This window comes from Pteropus alecto, unplaced genomic scaffold (assembly GCF_000325575.1).
Source record: "Pteropus alecto unplaced genomic scaffold, ASM32557v1 scaffold24, whole genome shotgun sequence".
NCBI lineage: Eukaryota > Metazoa > Chordata > Mammalia > Chiroptera > Pteropodidae > Pteropus > Pteropus alecto.
The window spans coordinates 4,882,656-4,889,933 of NW_006439192.1; the positions used below are offsets into that span (position 1 = coordinate 4,882,656).

At 47.3% G+C, this 7,278-nt stretch overlaps 1 pseudogene; it reads left to right on the plus strand.

Moving 5' to 3' along the window:
* Window positions 1-5,786: 5,786 nt before the first annotated feature.
* On the plus strand, window positions 5,787-5,905 carry LOC112483351 (annotated as a pseudogene).
* Window positions 5,906-7,278: the final 1,373 nt, after the last annotated feature.

Sequence of the window (7,278 nt, forward strand, 5' to 3'; positions counted from 1 at the left end):
GAGGGGAGAACCTTAAAGGGGCCTTGCCCGCGCCGCGCCGCCGCCTCGGCCTTTACCACCCGCTGTACTCTTCCCCTCCCCCCACCTGGGCCGCCCTTGCCCGGGAGTCCCACAGAGGACTAGACTTATCCCGGACCCTGGGCTCTGCGCCCTCCCCTCCGCTGGCTTTCCTTTCGCTTTCTCTCCCCTCTCCCTTCACACCACCCGGGCGAGGTGCTGGTGGGGACAGTCGCCCGCTGGCCGAGGGCGTCTGCGGTGGGGTGGATTGGGGCGGGAGGTGGGTAGCAGCGCACGGCGCTGGCTCCGGTACTACCGAGTCCTGTCCTCTCCCGGAGGCCGCGTGGGGGCGGGCGGCGCCTGCAGAGCCCTAGCCCCGCTCCGGCCCTGCTCGGGCTCTGCTCCGGCTCTGCGCCCTCCGGTCCAGTTCTCTTCGCCGAATTGGAGTCTCCCGGGTATGTCACTTGGGAGCGCCCGAGCCTCGGAGGCATCGACGGTTCTCGGGACGCGGCGTAAGCCGCTCCAACTACTTTGAGCCTGTCCTGTCCGAAGCCTGCAAGTTTGAGGACTCTCTTCCGGGGTGAGATGGTCGCGGGCAAGCGCGGTACTCTCGGCTGTGCGCCTTGATTTATAGGTTCAGTGACTGGGTGTGTTTCAGGTTTCTTATCGTGTCCTGCTTAGAGGCGTAAAATTCCCTCACTGCACGGCGCCTAGCTGCTATTTTGGGGGCACCCGGGGTCACTGGATAGGCCAGAGCCCCGAGAAGATGGGGATTTCTAAGTGCTGCACGTTGATACAAACTCGAGAGATGCTCACCCTCCGCCCCATCCTTTTCTTCTCACGGGGAAAAATGCACTACCTTTTCCCAGGGAAATTTCGGAATAAAAACTTTTTATTAAAAATAACAATACCCTCCTCTACTCCCCCTCCTCCGCGCCTTTCGGATAGAGTGTGCATTGCCAGCTTCGCACCTGGCAGAGATTTTACACAGTCATAGTCTGACATTAAAGTTCCCGGTCCGCGGATCGTCAGAAGGTGAAGCTGGTCCTTTGTGCGCGGGCCTCTGGGGAGACCACTTCTCCGTGCTTTCGGCGGCCAGTGGAGGCGCGCTGGTGTCACTGCCTCGCTTCGAGTACCACTTTCTCAGCCCTCATCCATCACTCTGATTGTCAGGCCTGTCATTCGGGGCATATTGCTTCAGGACTACCGGTCCCTGACTGCCGCGTTGTTCTGCGCTTCGAGACAACGAGAACCCAAGATGGGGATAGGAGATTTCAAAGGGGGTTCTTCAAAGAGAAAGAAAGGACTATCACAGAAATAACAAATAGCAATCCCGAACCTTTATCATGCTCAGTAAAGAAGACAGCAGGCACCACTCCCAGGCCATATCAATCAAACGCTAAACTAAATGTGCTCTGTAGATCTGTGCTGTTTCTTGGGCAGTACTTATAGACCTCCTAGAAATTCCACTGTCTTTCCTTACCCCAATTTTAATTCTGGTAAAATCAGATTAAAAGGAATGCCAAGGGGTACCCTTACTGGGAGATGTCTTACATATTACAGCAGAGGGGTACAAAGAAGAGGGGTGATGATCCCATTTACTTTATTGTGGTGGGCTCTATCCCCCTCTCCTGCCCCCAGATCTTGTCATGCCAGCCTCTGCATTCTGACATCCATCGCTGCCACTGCCAACACTACATTTAAAAGTCCACTGCAGGGCTGCTTCAACCTTCGGGACCATTTAGCCTTTGGGAAACTGCTATGCAGAGAGAGAACAGAAGAAAGCCTTACAGAATGGAAAAGGGTGGGCCTTTGTCGGCACCTTGGAGGAGCAAGAGCTGGGAAGAGGGGAGACCTAGGAGACAGTAAAAGATGAAAGACTCCTTCTTGATTATTGTAACCAGCCCAGCTGTGAGAGCCAGCCAAGAAATCCTTCTAGGACCCAAGCAGATGTGTGTTAGGAATGATTAATGGGAAATCAGTTGGGAGCAAAGGGGAGGGGGCGGAGAGAGAAAAGGCATTTAGAAATTTGGAAGGAGAAGAGGGGTAGGAGGCAGCAGAAAAGAGAGAGAGAGAAGAATGGAGGATGATAAAATATTTACTCTCTATTTGGAGAGGAAAAGAGAAGAAAAAGGTAGTGACTGAATGAAAGGAAGGGAGAAAGGAAGCGTTGAGGACAGGATGGCTAGGCTCAGGGCGAAGGTGGGGAATTTGCCTAGGTAATAATATATTATCCTTAAAAAGAAACCTTAATCCACAGCAGTAATCACTGATAGGAACAGTGGGTGCCAGACAGCATTGAGGTGGAGACCAGGTCTGTTTTTGCTCACCCACCTTCCTGGGAAGTGCTAGCAAGGAGTAGGGACTCCATTCCTTTCGGGTGCTGGTGAGGGCAGCAGGGCACCTTGGCTGGATCCATTCAGTTGCCTTCGGAGAGAAAATGGGAACTCATACTCAGCCAGACCAGAGGCCTAATTAAAACACTACTAGACAATTATTATAATCGGTATTTGACATTCACTTAGCTGAAATGCTAACATACACAGAGTCCTAAATGGGGCCCTGGTGGCCTAAAGCAAGGGCAGTTTTCAAATGAATAGCTTCTCACCTAGGAGAGAATAATAAGGCTGAGTATTCGGCTGGGCCATATATTTTGAAGTCCAGCTGTGGGCAGAGCATTGTGCTAGGGGTATGGTTGAAAAGTCCTTGCAAAAAGTTATTGTACAGGGATAGGGTATATGACACATGTCCTCCCTTGCAGATAAGTGGCAGATGTATGGTTTGGGGTTCTCCCTCTCTCCAGGTCTTTCTTAGACTGCCCTGCGAGTGAGCAGCACCATTAAAATAGGATAGGGGTGAGGGTTGCTGGAGAATGCCCCAAGCCACTGTGATGAAGAACAGCAAGTCTGCGTGTCAGGCACTTGATCAGCATCAGGACTATTGTTCTCATTTCCATTTACAGCTGAAGAGGGTGAGGGAAGGAGCGGTTAGTCCTTTACTCAAAATCACATGACTGGTGAGTGGCAGAGTGGTCACTTGGAGTCAGGCCTCTGAACCACAATGCCATGGTTGTCTTGGGCAAGTGCACCTCCCTCAGCTTCAGTTTCTCATGTGTAAAATGTAAGAGTGGCCACCTCAGAGGCAGGAGGCCCAAAGCAGACAATACATGTGCCATGTTTAGTGTTTGGCACAAAGAAAATCCCAGGTAAATGAAGGCTGTGATGGACCACCTGTATCTGCGGAGAGCAGTCATGGCAGCAGCTAGATCCAGAGGGCCTCAGCACCGGGAACTGACCATAACCACCCCACCCCCACCCCCAGCTGTCCCAGAAATCCACTGAAATGAGAGTCTCCCTCCCTCAGCCTCCAGTCAAATGTGTCTTAAAAAAAAAAAAAAGTTCCCCTGAAGAAGCCATCAAGAAAATCCTTTAGGAAATTCTGAATATTTATAGTTTTTTCACTACTTCAATTTACATAAAATTCACCACCCAAGAAAAAATGCCTGAGTCAGGTTGAGAGCTAGAGGTGGTAGATTTGTCGTGTGGGGTTAATGTGGAGTTTTCAGTCCTTGCTGAGGCAGAATTGCCTGAATGATCGCCTCTCTCTGCATAACACTCAAACCCTAATGGCAACAACATGAAATAATATCTCACTGCGTAACTATTTACATTTTTTTTTTTTAAACTGTTTGAACTCTGAAAAGTCGGCCTCATAGAGAACTTGGTTTTCCTCCCTGGCGCTTAATATTTTTTAGCGGCCGGTAATTGAGGCCTTGGCCAGGAGCCCTGGTGTAGCGCATTGCACTCAGGGCACTGGGGGCGCTTCCTCCGCAGGCCTCCTCCCAGGCTTCAGACACAGCTGGGGGCCGGAGAGGGCCAGAGGAGCAAGAGGAACAATCTGGGGAAAGCGAGAACAGACAGCCTTACAGGGAGCATACTCCAGTAGCTCCCTCTTCTGTCCTCACAGTTCTTATTATGTTCTATTATTATACGTAGCACATGGCGTCTGCCATTGTTTGTTTACTTGTTCATTCTCCCACTGGACTGTGAATGCTTCTGCATTGTCCTCATTCTCTTTGTATTCTTATTGTCTAGCCAGTTGTTTAACTATCATCATCACAGTAGCCAACACTGAGAGCCAACCAGGCACTGTTGAAAGCACTTTGCTTGCATTATCTCATATGATCCTTACAGGTAGCCCGACCAGGAAGGTCCTATCATTATTCCCATTTCACAGAGGAGGAAGTAGAGGCACAGGAGAGGTTAAATAACTAGTCAGAAGTCCCAGCTGGTAAGAGGTGGGGCTGGGATGTGAATCTAGGCAGTCTGAATGCCGTAAGTGCCCAATGAATGTTTGTGATGAATGACTAAGAATTTTACATGTAGAGAACTATTTATTTATATCTCACTCACCTCGCCATAGTCCCCCAAAGAGTCAAGATGGATAACTGTAATTTACAAAATGTTAACTATCTAAGCATGTTAAAGTATCTTTTCCCAAATACATCTTTGTGTTCATCATCTTGTAACAATTTTCTGAGTTATTTTGGGCAGGTGTTTTTATCCCCTTTGCCAGATGAAGCACTGGGCTCTGAGACCTTATGAGGGAGTCTAAAGTCACACAGCAAACCCTGGCAGAGGGCCGAGAAGAGGCCTTCTAACTCCCTCCAGTTCTATCACTGCCTGTTGCCTGTGGATGGGGAGGTCACTCCCTTTGATGAAAGAGGAGTAATTAACTACTTTTCCTCTCTGGATTTTCCTTTGGAGACCTGGTGGGAAGGAATGGACAAAAGGAAATGTAGACTGAAGCTTATCTTCTAGCCCTGGTGTTTGATCCGGGTCCTTGAGTAGGGTACTTTGAAGAAGTGATTTCATTTATCTCCTATCAGCCCCGGGGAGATAGGCAGGGCTGGCGGGAGAGGGGGATGCCAGTAGGTGTGCTTTTGAAGTTCTCTTGCCTTCATCTGCCCGAATCCTCCCTCCCACCCCACCCCATACATCAACCTTAGCCCTGGGCATTCACCCTTGACTACTTTGTTCCTTTGGGCTTTCAATTTTCTTAGAGATGCCTCTTTTAAGTTGCAAATACTGCTGGAAGGAATCATACCTTAGCAATCAGCCAACACCTCAATTGTGATTAGCAGACAATGAGTGTTCTACCCAGGGTAATAATAACATTTATTGAGTTCTGACTCTGTGCCAGCCTCTGCTCTGAGCACCTTACATGTAAGAACTCATTTACTTCTCACCGCAAACTGATGAGGTGGGTACTATTATCATGCCTGTTTTATAGTGGAGGCACTGAGGCCCAGAGAGGTTAAGTAACTTGCCCAAATTACACAGCTCGAAAGTGGCAGAACTAGGATTCAAAGAGTCATTTCCTGAGCCAATCTTCTGTGTGCAGGACTGAGGGAGAGAGAGAGAGTAGCAGAAGAAACTTAAAACAAATGACTAATCATTTTCCAGAGGACTGATCTTCGCAATTAGGATTTTCCTTTCATCTTGAGGAACGAGAATATGGTAGAGAAGAAAGTGAGGCAGAGAAGGAAGTGAGAGGAACATTTATTCAATGAATCAAACTGGATTGAAGTAATTAATTCAACTACTGTTTATTGACCACTTAGAAGGTGCAAGTCTGAGGTGATCTTAAGGTAGGTAAGGACCAGAGAAAGCCAACCAGTCCAGCCCTCCCATCTCTCAGGTTTACACATTCCCAGCTCCTGAAAGGCAAGGCAGCCCTGTCCTTTGGGCATCCATGTGCTTCTTTTGTAGATTAAAAAGAAAAGGCAGGTCTATGGCCATGCTACCCTGAACAAGCCCGATCCCGTCTGATCTCGGAAGCTAAGCAGGGTTGAGCCTAGTTAGTACTTGGATGGGAGACTACCTAGGAAGACCAGGTGCTGTAGGTGTAAAAAAATAAATAAATAAACAAGGGATTGTAAGCTGACAAAGTCCTTGCAATCTGTGAGGTCGACCAAGGGTTGCCTTGCCTAAAAAATAAAAAAATAAAAAATTAAAAAAGAAAGGGCAAGAGGCCCTAACTTAATTCTGCTCAGTACCCTGTAGTTTAGTTACCTACTGTTCTTAAGTCCATTTACTCAAAATTAAATTCAGATTCCAGTAACATTTATTGAACACCTTCTGGATGTCAGTGTGAACCATTCTAGGTGTGTTCATGCACCTTCTCTTTTTTGGGTATAAGAGAAGTCCTGGAGCAGAGCGAAAGGCCCCTGAAAGAGAAACAGAGACCCTGCTTACCCAAACACCCTGCCCCCACGTGCTAAGCTTCTACCATCTGGAACCACGGGGTACCCCAGACCTAGCAGATCTCAGCGGGTGACAGACAGACTGTAAGTACCTCACTTATAGTATCTCACTGGTGTCACACCTGCTTTTGACCCTTACGCGGGCTTCAGCTGTGATGGTGATGATGTTCCTATGGTCCCCCACTTCTCATGGCTAAGCCTCTAAACTTGCCAAAAGCATGCCCCTTTCAAGGCTGGGCTCTTAACTAGCTGGCATGTGCAGCTCCAAACTTGTTTCAACAAACACAATTAGAGAAAAGGGAAGAGCTACTCAGGCAGCGACTTGATTATCACTGGTTGTATTTGATAAAACCAAATTCCAAGACTCCAGAACAATTTCGAGAAGAATTTATTTTAGTAGCCCTTGGCCAGCCTCTATTCAGAGAAAGAAACCTGAGAGGTAAGGTCCCGATCAAACCGAGGGCCAGAAGTATAGAAATAGAGTAATTCATTCAGAGTGGAAATTTACAGAATAAGCCCCCTTTAAAAATGATTTAAAATTATTTTTTATTTTATTGAAGAAGTGCATTTCTTTATGGTGAAATATGTTCCCGTGGTGCCAACTTCCAAAGCTATGAGACTATATAGTGAGAAAAGCTCCCTTTAGCCATCTAGTTTTTCTCCCCAATGCAGCAATGCTATGAGTTTATTGTCCATCTTCCCAGAGGTATTTTGTACACATATTAGCAAATACATATACATTGTTTCCCCCTTTTACACAAAAATGGCAGCAAACTACACAAGCTGTTCCTCACTTGCATTTTTTTAAAAAAAATTAATGTATTTTGGAGATCGCATCATAGGCTTTTGTGTTTTATTTATCTATTTCCGTTTCAGGACATTGTTACATGGGCATGCCCAGTTTATTTTGACTAGTCCCCTACTGGTGGGTATTTGGATGGTTTCTAATCTTTTGCTCTTGTAGTAAATAACCACATATAGGTATATGTGTACATACGTATGTGTGTGTGTGTGTG